At 41.4% G+C, this 14,285-nt stretch overlaps 1 long non-coding RNA gene across 1 annotated transcript; it reads right to left on the bottom strand.

Moving 5' to 3' along the window:
• Positions 1 to 4,760: 4,760 nt before the first annotated feature.
• On the bottom strand, positions 4,761 to 8,936 carry LOC310669755. The gene is made up of 2 exons (XR_014507358.1): positions 8,809 to 8,936; positions 4,761 to 4,868 (listed from the first exon to the last, which is right to left on the bottom strand). It is a non-coding gene; the product is annotated as an uncharacterized lncRNA (long non-coding RNA).
• Between the last annotated feature and the right edge of the window lie 5,349 nt (positions 8,937 to 14,285).

Raw genomic sequence — 14,285 nt, 5'->3', positions numbered from 1 at the left:
ACACATATACATTGAGAAGAGACAGTGCAGCATACTTCAGTAATCTGCACATTCAGCAACAGTTAATTGGAGTACTTGGCTCAGGGCCAATGCACCAGTAGTAGTAGTAGTAGTAATAAAAAAGAATAATTTTATTATTTATTTATTATTTATATCCTGCGCATCTGGCTGGGTTTCCCCAGCCACTCTGGGTGGCTTACAGCACATGTCTAAGGTTCAAGGACATTGGGAGCTGAGATATAGGCAATTTGCTCTCAGTTTGTAGCAGGCAGTTGCATTTTGCACTCTGAAGTGAGGCGTTCAGGCATTTGAGATTCCAGGATGAGCTTGCAATCCTCAGTGTGAGAACGGCAAGGTGGTGGGAAGAACAAAGCGAAAGGATTCTGCTTTTGTACATAGTCTGCCTATATTTCAATAAACGCTATCAGTATTCAACCACAGATGCTTCTGTTACTGTGCGCAACCTGCCCAGCAGTCGGCAGTATAGTGGTTACGGTGTTGGTTTAGGATTTGGGAGACTATGGGTTCAAACTCCCACTCAGCCATTAAGCCCACTGAGTGACCTTGGGCCGCTCATTGTCTTTCAACCTAACCTACCTCACAAAGGTGTTGTGGGGATGAAATGAGGAGAGGGAGAGCAGCGGAAGCCACTGTAACCTCCTTAGCGGAAACACAGGATGTAAATGTAACAAACAAACAAAATACCCAAATAGACCAGCACTTTAAAACATTTTTTGTTGTTGTTGCATCAAGACTACATTAACAACACCCACACCCCACACTTTCATGCATAACAATTGTGTTGCCAATGCATATGGGAGAAGGAAATATGTAAAGGTTTCAGCCAAAGGCAAGTTGAATTAATTTTAGAAATCCTGCCAGCTGAACAAAAAATTTGGGAAGCGGGGCAGATCAAGCCAAAGAAATAGTAATGGAAAGAAATGCAGTGGGTGGGCTGGAAGAGAACCCATTGTTTCTTATGGGATGTCCTCAAAATTCTTCCCATCTGAATTCCTTAGTTTTGGTGTTCCAAATTACCTGGTGTAGCTTCTAAAGTGGAACCAATGCACCATTCAGTTCCATCCGACAACCCCCACTGCATGAATGAGGGGCATGTTCCCATTGGCAGAAGACTCTGTGGTTTAGAGGTGTGCACATTCCCTTCTGGGCATTCATGAAACTCTGCAATAAAAAGCAATACTGATGCATTTGTACTTTCCATGATTGTATCATGAGTCAGGGAGGCCACAGGGGAATGCCGTTGATTGCTTAGAATGGAACTACCTATAGTCTGGCCTTAGAATGGAACTACCTGAAGTCTGGGCCTAACTTCCTACAAACCCTCTGACAAATATATTCCCAAGCCTCCACAAAATGCAGAATTAACAACACGAACTCCAATACCCTAGCACTCCAAAGAGGCACAAAACAAGGATGCCCAGTGTGTGTCTCCCTTCCTATTCATCCTGGCCCTGGAACCCCTAGCAATCCTAACCCGGGCAGCCCCTGACATCAAGGGAGTGGAAATAAAAGGCAAAACCTATAAATCTGGGCTCTTTTCAGATGACCTGACTAGCCCCCCCCCCCAGCAACTACCTACACCAAAGAACCCAACACATTTGCAATGGTATCAGGCCTACAAGTAAACTTTGCAAAATCTGAGGCTATGTGCTTCAACACTCCCCTCCCCCATATCCAAAAAGAATTCACCAACATCACAAAGAGAAAACTCTGCTGCGCCAAGTTCAAATACCTAGGGGTACAAATAACCAGAAACCTCAACAATTACAAACCCCTATGGCGAGAAATTAACAAAGACCTGAAAAGATGGAGCAATACTAACTTCACTCTCTCAGATAAAATAGACATGATCAAAATGACCACCCTTCCAAAATTAACCTACCTATTCCAAACCCTCCCAATCTGGATTCCACCAACGCAACTCCACAAATGGCAGAAAAAACAACACTCATTTATCTTCTCACACAAAAGCCAAGAATAAGCCCCAAACACCTGCACCTCCCCTATTCAGGATGTGAAATCCCCAACACAGAACTATACTACATCACCAACCAAGTGTGCTACATAATCCATACATTCTAGAAGATGAGACAAAACAATGGATATACTTGGAGAGAGACATAAACGAAAACACTCGCACCCGAGCATATACTTTCCTCCAAAACAAACTAAGGAAAATCCCCACAACACTAAACAGGTTCACACAGATCATGCTTAAAGCATGGAAGGAAGAAGTAGGTAAACTGTCCCCAACCCCATCCCCACTAATTCCCCTGGCTCATCACCCACTATTCCATCATGCAGCACAAAACTTCCAGATAAAAACCTGGCAAGCCCAAAAGCTTATATCAATCTAGCAGACAACTACATGCCTTCTTAAACAACCCAGTGGTAAAATCAACAGCCACTGGGCCCTTGACCACCTTTGAAAACCTTCTCCTAATGGGATGTGGCAAGGGGATGGTATCCACAATATATAAAACATGGCTGCAACCCCCCCCCCCAAAAAAAAAACCCTTGACGCAATCAAAAAACAATGGGAGGATGACATAGGCTATGAAAATATCCCCACCAATTGAATTAGAATGTGGTCTAAACCTCCCTTAAAATCCATATCAGCGAAAAGAAAAGAACTCACTCTGAAACTCACTTACAGATTGTAACACCATGGAAACTGGCCCTGATACACCCAGGAACCTCACCAAAATGCTGGCAAGGCTGCACCTCCACAGGCTCATACCTCCTTGAATGCCCCCAAACCCAACTCTTCTGGACAACAGTCATATAAGAAATAAGCAAAATAACTAAACAGGTACTAGAAGTCACCCCAGAACTGGCCCTACTGAACATCTTCCAAGATAACAATGCCTACTCACCCTATAAAGAGCTCATAACCCACCTACTCTCAGCAGCCAGAAACAACATAGCCAGACACTGGAGGGACCTGTCTGGAATAAAGATGGAACACTGGTATCAAGTAGTACAGGAAACAGCCTTACTAGAAAAGCTAACCAGTAGACTGAAACTGACACGGGGAGAAATAGAAGAGGATGCCTTCACTCCAGCATGGCTCCCCTTTATCACATACACAGCCCAACAAGACAACAGCATGAACCCACCGACAGCATACAATTCAGTATGGCTAACTTAACCCAACAACCCCCCAATGCACAAACAAATCCCACTGCAGCCAACCAAAGGCAATCAACCACACCCCAGGCCACCCCAACCTCTCTTACCACCAAGGAAACATAACTAGTGAATAGAAAGAGAACCTACCCAAGTGACATTGAAACAAAACCCACATATATACACTAAGTAAAAGAACATAAGCTTCACCACCCCATTCCCTCTATCCCATCCCCCCTCTTTCCTTCCCAACCCTATACTGCATACAACAAATGTAACAGATCCATAGAAAACACAACCTGAAGAAAGAGACAATGCATGTGCTTTTGTAAACAAGGAACATCTTTAATATACATTATTTAAAAATAAAGTAAAAATAAAATAAAGGAACAGAAGGGGTGGGGAGGGAGATCCATTAATCTTAAATTGCCTGCTGCAGAAACCAATTGCACCATACAAATCTGGCAGAACCCAATGAAGGTTGTTGTATAGCAACTGCATTTGACAGATTGCACCTTTGATTTTGATGGAGGAACATTTGGCTTGCTAAAGCTACTTTTTTTCCATTGAACTAGAACAAAAAAAGAGAGAGAGAAGCAAGAACTGACATATGACTTTCGGCTTACAGTACAGAGTTACTGGTCACCTGCACTTCATCAGGCGCTTGATACCTTTATCTTCTATATCTCCATCTGACATAATGCCCTGGATGTATACAGCGCTGCAGTTATAAATCTGATACTAACTTGCCTTCAGTTCCAACATGGAGCTTTCATAAATTGTTCCTTCCAGTTTGAGGAACTCTTAGCAGGGAAACATTTCAGATCTGTTTTTACCATTTGGGGGCGGGAATGGTGGTTGGTTTCATTGCGGCACAATTTATTGTCACATGTAATTACTGTTGTTTATGGGAGATTTGAGCCTTAGCTCATTGCCCACGGATGAGGTAGCAAACCCCACTGAAATCAACAGGACTTGCTTCCGAGCAGAGGCATATGCCTGAGCTGTAAGCAATATTAGCTTCATTGATTAGGAAAAATGTAAACTGAACTTCAGGCTATGAGTCAAAATACAAACTGCTATATGTCTAATGATCTCTTGCGTGTGTGTCTCCCATCATGTGGTTCTCTGAATTCTGGGCTTGCTTTAATTTCTTTTTAAAGGTAGTAAAAACTTGGCAGTAACCATCCCTAGTAGTCCAGTCTCAGTCATGCCCAAGTTATTTTTCCTTTATGTGCTCAAATGTCAAGTCCCACAGGATAGCTATAATTTCATCCTCCAATTTAACTGGCTCATAATGAACTTTAATAAGCCCCTGCTCCATAAATTCACTAGCACTGTAATTAAGGTTATGCCATAACTATTTAGTTTTTTGGGGAAAACATTTGGGCAGTGTTGAAAAAAATGCCCCCTTGCCCCCTCTTCCTATTCATCTACATTGCCCTCATTTCTTTCTCCCTTCCCTTAATTTGGCCTCAGTAATACGGACACATAGCCAAACCTGGCTAAATAGTATAATGAAAACATCCCATTCATTGCAACGATCCTTGACTCATTGGGGTTCTGTGTGTGACTATTCCAGGAAGCAATACATTCACTCTCAGTTAATGTTGTTTGCCCTCACTGATGGTTTTATGTTGCATAGCCAAACACGGTTGGCTGAAGACCTGCACGATGTCATCCACGTCATTCTGTGATCCCCAGTTGGTTAGAATTTCCTATGTGGCAAACCCAGGAAGAGGAAAGGAAAAGGGTGGGAGGTGGGGTGGATGTTGCAGAAGCAACAGCATGTAGGGGTAACAGGACAAAAAGGGGAGTAATTTTCACTAATAGGTTCTCAGGAAATGTTTCTTCTGACCACGCACCCCTCACCAGTATATTATACCCATGAATAAAAATGGAAATCCTAATTATAATCTGTTGTTTGGTGCTATTGAGAAAAGTAAGCAAATAATGAGCACTGGATGAAACCATGAGCAGGATTATTAACCATTCGTCCAACCATTGATAGATCTAATGCTGCAATCCTATGCACCTGGAAGTAAGTCCCACTGAACTATCACTAAGTAGATTGCAATAAAGGTAAAGGTAAAGGTACCCCTGCCCGTACGGGCCAGTCTTGACAGACTCTAGGGTTGTGCGCCCATCTCACTTAAGAGGCTGGGGGCCAGCGCTGTCCGGAGACACTTCCGGGTCACATGGCCAGCGTGACATCGCTGCTCTGGCGAGCCAGAGCCGCACACGGAAACGCCGTTTACCTTCCCGCTAGTAAGCGGTCCCTATTTATCTACTTGCACCCGAGAGTGCTTTCGAACTGCTAGGTTGGCAGGCGCTGGGACCGAACAACAGGAGCGCACCCCGCTGCGGGGATTCGAACCGCCGACCTTTCGATCGGCAAGCCCTAGGCACTGAGGCTTTTACCCACAGCGCCACCCACGTCCCCAGATTGCAATAGGATGCTCTTTAAATTTAACCATTCATGTTAAAATTCCAGGATTTTCCTCCTCCATTCCTAAAACTGTTTTTAGATATGAGCTCTTTCCAGATAAAGAGAAATTAGTAGGTGGGTGGGTACATTTTTCAGTTTGTTTTTATCACAACACAACATAGTATCAGTCCTACGGCTAGATCTGATAGGTATTGAGTCCCCATGCAAGAACTTGAGCCCAGAAGCCATGCCAACTGTTTATTCCAGGTCCGTATGAATATGGACTGGTTTTAACCAAAGGGATCTCAAGCAGATGTTTCAGTGTTTCCTTAACTCCCAACAGGAGCATTCTAACCAGCCAGATGTGTTGGTTCCATCCCCCGTGTCACAATTATTAATTTTTTATTTTTGGTTCCAGTCCCACCAATATTTTGCACTTGGCTTCTCCATGTGACAAACTACAGACTACAAAGTAGATGCCACAAACCTGAAATTTGCCCACAGCTGCTCTAAAGTGCCACACCACATAATGTAAATTTTACCAGCTGTTTTGAGTATCCATTTTGGGGATGAAAAAGCGAGAAAGAAATTTGTATAATAATAATAATAATAATAATAATAATAATACTCCACCATCTGGCTGGGTTTCCTAAATGCAAAATAAGTATTAATGGTGGAGCAGGGATCCTCAAAATTATTACTGCTTTAGGGCCTCAACGAACTTTAATCAAATAATGCAAAAGAATCGGACATACTTTTAAAAACAGCATGTTTGGTGGAGTATGCAATTTTATTTTGCATTTTAAACAAAAGTTGCAAGCATTTCTGGACTCTTTCTTGATGCACCTCTTCAGAGAGCAAACACAAATCATTTTCCTGTTACCCTGCTGACCTTTGCCATGAGATGTTTTGCAATCCCCAATGAAAGACCCTTTCTCTTGAACCCCTCCCTCTGAAACATTGCAAAAAGAGACCTAACAGCCTCCCTTTCTCCCATTAATTGAAGGGGGAAATCCTCAACATGTGTTGAATCTCCTCATAATACTTAAAAAAATACTTAAAGAATGTGTAATAATAGGGGAATTAGAGAGAGGGTAAAATTAACCCATATGGTTAAAACTGAGTGGAAAAAAGAGGGGGGTTTGAGTGACATTTAAATGTACTCTGTCCAATTTTACCCTGGGGAGGAATACTGGAATGGAGAATGATAGAATGTGCTCTTGCTTCCAGGACAGAGTGTGTGTGTGTAAGTGAACTTAGGCTCTCTCTTGTGCAAATGAAAAAATATTATGAAGGCCACTTGATTGGGGTGGGGTGGGGGGTTACCTGTCACATGTAATGAGGGAAAATCTATCAGCTGTCTAGGTTAGCGTCCAGGAAAATCAAATAGTATTTTTTGTATTTAAAAGGGGGAAAAACACAGAGAGATTTAAGGGAAACCACCTCAAAGAAATTTGCCTAGGCATTTAACAAAGAGAGAGAGAGGGAAAAAATGATTTTGACTCATTTCCTTTGCTCAAACATAAATCCATACTTCCTTCACCAACCAAACTTGGGTCATTATGGATTGACACCATTGCATATCAGGTTAGGGCTTTGTCCTTCAAGCATAATTTCACCTGGGGTGTCCCTTCACCTTCATGTAATGCGTTAAAATGAGCTTCTACATGCACAGCAATCAAACCTGGTAGGAAAAGGCTATGTTTAGATAGGAAATTTATACTTTTCCCTGGCTTGTGCATTGATTTGGTCCATTTTAATCAATAGCTAGAAGGGATGGGTGAACTTGTCAATTTTTGTTTCTCTTAAGTTCCTCATTTTTCAGATCTTTTTTTCTCAACAATTCCACATTTTTATTTATTTAAAGAATCCTCCTGAAAGGGAAGGAGCTTGACCACCAACAAGATGGCGGCATAGGCTGATAGCTCCCTTGTTTATGAAAATCATCCCTGAAACTTGTCTCTAGAATGGGGTATGCTGTAGGGACCAAGCAGATCTAAGGAACATAACATTCGTGTCCATTTTGCGATGATATACAAAGAATGTCACTTGGGACCTGAGGGTGATGGCGCAGCATCTAAAATGGCGTCAGAACGCCCAGCTGTACCAGCCACAAGAAATGAATCAGGACACGCCAGTAACCTCAGTGGCCTTGAAATCAGCTATGAAGGAGGAGGTGGCACAGAAGTTTAAGACTTTTCAACAAGAATTAATAGACTGCTGTGCCACCTCATCAAAAATGAAGCTGGGAGTAGGTGGTAAAACCAGAATAGGAAAAAACATGAAACTGCCCCAGACATAGCCCCAGAAACATTACAGATGTCAATTACTTTAAAGCTCCAGGAAGTGGGGTTCTGATATTACTAGGGATTTCTCTTTCATTTAGTGGTGCCCCACAAAGGTGCCACTCACAGCAACCAAGTATAGATTCTGCAGTTGGAACTACCTGAAGGAATAAGGGCTGAGGGCCTAGACAAAGAAGACAATGATGGTGATTTGGAGGAGGAAGAAGGCTGATAAGTAGTAAGCCCTCCAACAGCTAGGATTAGGGGAGAAATGGAGTTTCGAGTGTCAGAGTTCTTCCAAATAGGTATGACTGGCATTGAAACACGTTGGATGCTTAGAGTTTAAACATCCCACAGATACAGTACAGACATGCAGCAAGGCTTAAAGTGATAAAGACTGGGAAATAGACCAAATAGTTAGAGATGTTTATTGCAGAATGAACATCTCAAATAACATCTTTACTAACAAAAGAACTGGTAAATATTGTCCTTGCCTCAAATACAAGATGGGTGTGGCAATACTAATAGGTGCAGATTTAGACTTGGGGGGCAGGGGGCGGGAATTCTTGAGATAAAAATGGCCAACGCCTATTTGTTGAAGAAGTCCTGGAAAAACACACAATGGTCACATTACTGTCGCTATAGGCACCGAGTGAAGAGACAGCTCGATTTTCTTCATAAAGGGCTTAAGAAATAGGGGAAGTTTACTTAAGCAGAGATTATACTTGGGGGAGACGTAAATTGGAATTGGATTTAATGGAAAATTAAAATCAGCAAGGCAGCAAATTTCACATATGGCCCATTTTATGCAGCTATTACAAAAATATGACCTTCATTAAATATGGGCAGAAGCAAATTCAGGATGCTTTGTTTCTCAGAAACAGCTAGATAAACTGGTAAATCTATAGGAAGCTGCCTTAAGCATCCATTCATCATTAGGTTTACCAGTCTTGCTCAACCTGGAATCCTCCAGATCTTTGGAACTTCAACTACCATCAGTCCAGCTAGCATGTTCTTTTACTTTCAGTATCTTTGACTTCTGACTTTGCTGCCTGCCACACCACTGGTAATATCATCAGCTGATGTAGCCATGATGTCTGGTCACCATTGGCTCAGCTGCTGTGACATCACAGAAGGCCTGGGTAGCAGAGACTCAGGAAGCTAAGTGCTTGTTAGCTTTCTTCATTGAAACAACTGAATATACATTTATTCCAACAGGCTTTTCCAGCTAAATAAATGAATATTTACAACAAATGTCTACTTTGCATGGTTTTAAAATTGTTTGCTTGCTTGTTTTTGGTTATTGTATATCAACTTGAGACAATTTTTTTATATAAAAAGCAATAAATGATAATAATTAGTGCTTTTTCAGGGGGCACTTTAATTGTTAAAAAGTATTGCACTTACTGTAACAACTTCACAGTGAGGGCACCTATTTTTTCTAGAAAAAAAGCACTGATAATAATACTGCTTATTAGCTCAAAGTTTATGGAGCCTTTTACCAGAAAAAGACCAGCAACAGTTGTAGATCATGTTGCAGAGTTGAGCCTCAGCTATTTCATAAAAAATGATGTATGCAGTCATCATTGCTAAGAAATTAATAATGGTATTTCTTGAGCCCCCAAGCGGCTGCTAGTTGCTTTAATTGTTTGGTAGCCCTGGAGATATAATAGTGTTACATTGTTTAAGTGATGGCTTACTTTTTTCCCTAAGGCACTATGCTGAGGGTTGCTGGAAATATTCAAATGATATGAGCATCATTTAACTATGATACTGACTTTTTTTCTTTTTACACTGTCAGTACACCCATTATTCCTTCTCCTTGATGCTGAAGCAAAAGAAAAACCTATAGTCTCCAAGCATCCTTAGCAAAAACGGCAACAGCTAAACGACCAAAGTCAATGTGGTGCCCTCCAGATGTTGTGGACTACAACTCCCACAATTCCTGACTACTGGCCATTCTGGCTGGGGCAGATGGGGGATGTAGTCTGTAGGGAATCCAAATTGGCTAGTGCTAAAGTCTGCAATGTAGCTACTTAAACATAGCTGATGCTCATAAATTGATTGCCTGATTTAATGAATTCCATGGGAATATATTCCCTCTCCACCCGTGCCCCTGACTGGATCTTTCCCCCCCTCTGGGACAGTGGTGATAATGACTCTACTATGCACGCCATTCTTTTTTACCTATGAAGCCAGATGTAGAAGGTAGAGAACAGCTGCAGAAAGTGCTGGAGTTATGATATATCTCCTAATACCCACAGGGACAATCAGTTGTGTTTTATAGAGGGGCTGTTTGTGTCTTTCATTTTGTGTGTGTGTATTAAGATCTTGATGAAACCTTTTCTTTCCAAAGGCCCAACATTTCTCTTTTGCTCAACAGTTAAAACAAGTTGCAGCTGGGTCCATCTCCCTGGAGGAATCTTGTAACTTTCATATGGTGAAAGAATTACCATTGGTCCAAGTGAGGAAGACTTTCAGGTCCCCTCCACTGCTGACCGTTATAGCTGGCAACACATTGAAGCATTCCAAATCCATCTGATTCAGCTGTGTACTGGAGAAGTACAAAAGCCCATGTAAATATATCATGCTATTACTGGTTGGCACAATTCATTTGCAATGGATAGACTCCACGCGCCTGGATATTAAGACTCCCTATTAATTTTCATTACTCAACTTTATTTTGTTATTGGATCCTGGCTTGTTCCAATGAATGAAAAGTGGGGAAAGTAACATTATGAGGAGAGGGGAACGCAAATAATAGGGAAGGTCAAAGCATCTTACTTAAAGAACAATACAATCTGTAGTTAATGAAGCTTTTCCGTTGTACTCAGAACCTCCATCTTCATTTTCATGTTAATTTGCTAAGCATTTTATTCAAAGCAACTTTTTGGAAATGCAGCCAGAATGATCGTTTGCACTGCATGAGATCTGCCAATGCAAACATCTGACAACAGGATAAAATAATAATATCTTATTGAAACAAAGAAGGGGGGGGGGGAGAACCACCAAGCAACTTTCTGTGGAAAGTGATGTCAACCATGAAGCGAGCTATATATTCTTTGTATTGGAAATTAGAACCGCATGAACCCTCTGTATGAAAACATGAGTGAAAGCATGCTTTTTAAGATAATCCCCTGAGGGGTTCTGGTTATTATTTCCTGGTTTTAATTTTAAAGTAATAAATAAGTGCAAGTGATGGACCGGACACCTAGAAACACCAGCTTATTTGGACAAACATAGATCAGTGTAGTTTTTTAATACAAATGAGGATGTTGGTAGTTTTAAAATGTATTTCTTCTTTTTATAGCATGGATTAATAGAGATGTTATCCTGAAACAGAAAAACCAACTACAGCTTCAGTTATCAGCAAGCTGTACATTTTCATGAGTCAGTTTGATCACTGGACAGAAAAATCTGTCCCTAAAGTATTATCTCAGTTGCCTCCGGCTGTGCAGATGATCAGACAATGGGCTGTAAATTATCCTGCAAATAATCTTTTGCAATAAGGCAAACACACAATGATTTAATATACGAGCCCCTTAAACTTATGGCCCTTTCAGCTTGCAAAATGGGACAGTTTTGCTCAGATTCAAAAAACATTCCAAACAGCCCCCAAATTAGTAAGTAACCATCTGTTCTGGTGGCTCAACACCTTCCATGACCATAAATTTCAATCTCAGCAACATTAACAAGGGATTTACTTGGCAGAAAGAAGCTCCACCTTTGGATCATGGGGAGTCAAGGTCAGTACAAAAAGGTCCTTAGGTGGTTTTTATTACTAGATGTAGCTGATTTTGACAGGCAAACTCAAGAGGCCAAGATTAACTAGTGCCTGAATTTTAAATCCCCTCTCTACAGTATTGCAAATTCAACTCCCCCCAACCCTGCAACTTTACTGATTACAAATGAAATCCTAATATTTGTCAGCTTAGGGGAGGTGTAAAGAAGGGTCCCACTTCTGATGGTGCTCTGCACTACTGCAGAACACAATGTTTTACACGTTGCAATAAGATGGCAGAGTGAAGGCTGAAAGTTTAAACAAATCAAAGCAGTGATGGGAAAACTGTGACCCTCCTTATATTGGTCTACAACTCACATCAACCCCAGGTAGAAGGGCCAATTATCAGGGACTCCTAGTCCAACAATATGGAGAACCACAAGTTTCCTATCCCTGAATTAACCACCACACATACATCCATAAACAGAGGAACATAGAACACTGCCTTGTACTGAGTCAGACTAATTGGTCCATCTAGTTCAGTTTTGTCTATTCCGACTGGCAGAGGCTCTCCAGGGTTTTGAGCAGGAGCTTTTCCCATCCCAACCTGGAGACAACAGGGAATGAACCTGGGGTCTTCTGTGCCTTTTTTTCACCTCACCATAGTCATTTTTAAAAACCCTAAAACTAAAATGTCCCAAACATTTTAGCCTTCTCCCATGGGAAATGTGCACTCCATCATTTGGGTTGACATAAGAATGCAAGAAGAGCCTGCTGGGTCAGGCCAATGGTCCAGCCAGTCCCTCATCCTGTTTTCACAGTGGTCAACCATATGCCTGTTGGGAATCTGCAAGCAACTGGTATTCAGAAAGCATTACTGCCTCCTATTGTGGCGGCAGAGCATAGCCATCATGGCTAGTAGAGATAGTTGTGGTCAGAGGCACAGAGGTGATTCCTGCTGGGTCAGTGATGATTCCTGCATTGTGGGAGGGAAGAGTTGGGTCCCTTACAACTCAACAGTTCTGGATTCTATGAATACCAGTTGCTTATGTTCTTACAGAAGGTGCACTCTTACCATTTGGGTTGGCATTTTCCTTCATCTTCCCCATCTCTGCAATGTCCTTGTTTGAGATGGGGAGTGGCTGAAATTGCACACACCGTTGCTTGTTTAAAAGGCTTCTAGAAATCTTTTCAGGCAGGTCACCCCTCAAACTATAAAACTGAACAATAAACAGCGAAAACACAGGGAAATCTAATTATGTCCAAAAAGTACACAAACCAGCACAATGATAAAAGCAAAGTAGTGCAATCTAACTCCAAATGAGGCCGTGCCACAAATTCATACAAAAGCCCAATGCTAGTGGCTCAGTCTCTTTTCTGACAATCCTGAATATGATTAATCATCATTTATATAAAAAGGAATATCTGAGTCTACAGGTGTTGTTGGGCTCCAACTCCCATCAGTTCCAGACAGCAAGGCCAGGGGACAGGGATGGTGGGAGCTGGAGTCTAGAGGGCCGCAGGGTCCCTGTCTCGGATTTATATGAATGCTTTTTAAAGGCATAATTTCATCAAGACTCTGTTACAAACAGGAAACTGTCTGTAAACAAATTTCTCTACATGAATGGCCAGTTGCCATCGCCATCATCATTATTTAACTCTCATTACCCTTTACTACACTGTTCCTACAAAGCAGCATCTACACAAACACTCATTTTGAGCTTCAAACCACCTTGTGAAGTAGGTCAAACTTAGAAATGGGGGATAAATTTGATTCAGTTAGTATTTAAAGGTGAACCTAACAAGTTTTCCAAAACAATATACAGAATGAAACACAGACACGTTTTGAAATCAGCGCCATTCCAGATTTTGCAATGTTGTTTTCCAAACAAGTAATGTGTACCAAAAATGCATATATCAGTTAAAAATAACATACAAAAATGCATTAGGGATAACTGCTGAGCATAAATGTACAAAATTCCATTAAAATGCTGATTAAAAAATGTGATGTGGAAATTTGGAAAACTGAACTTAAGATTGTAAAAATGAGAGAAACTGACACTGACATATGTACCTATTTCTAGTAAGGCTAGATTGGCCCAATGTCATTCACTGAGCTCCAAGGATAATTGAGGATCAGAACTCTGCTTCAACTACTGTACTATGCATCAGTAGTTCCTCCTTCTCTCTGTCACCTGATGGCATTTCTCTGTCTTCTTCATAAAGAGGACTTCCTACTTGGTTGTTCTTCCTTTTGCTTCTAATATAGTCAAAGAAACCTTAAAAACATATTTTTAAGCTTGTCCTGAGCTTTGGCCTGTCTAACCTTGGCTACTCATGTATTCCCTTTCTTAATGATTTCCCCTTTATTCTATTTGTTATACATGCCTTTCTTAAATCTCAGCCCATCTATAAGTTGCTTAGGCAGCCATCCCAGTTTATTTAGATGCCCCCCTTTCCCTTCTTGTTGGAGTTGTCTGCATTTGTGCCTTCAGTATTTCACCTTTAAGAAACACCCATCCATCTTGGCCTTCCTTCTTTTTGAGTAGTTCTGACCATGAGATCTTACCCAGTAGTTCCTTACGTTTTTTGAAATCAGTCCAGTGTGCCTGTCCGACTACACTCAGATTTCCCTTGCCTGCTTATAACGAAATCCAAGAGGGCATGATCACTTCCTCCCAAGGTTCCCAGTACTTCCACT

Source organism: Podarcis tiliguerta (genome assembly GCF_965153285.1).
Source record: "Podarcis tiliguerta genome assembly, chromosome: Z".
In the NCBI taxonomy this organism is placed as follows: domain Eukaryota; kingdom Metazoa; phylum Chordata; class Lepidosauria; order Squamata; family Lacertidae; genus Podarcis; species Podarcis tiliguerta.
This window is presented reverse-complemented; position numbering and strand designations above follow the sequence as displayed.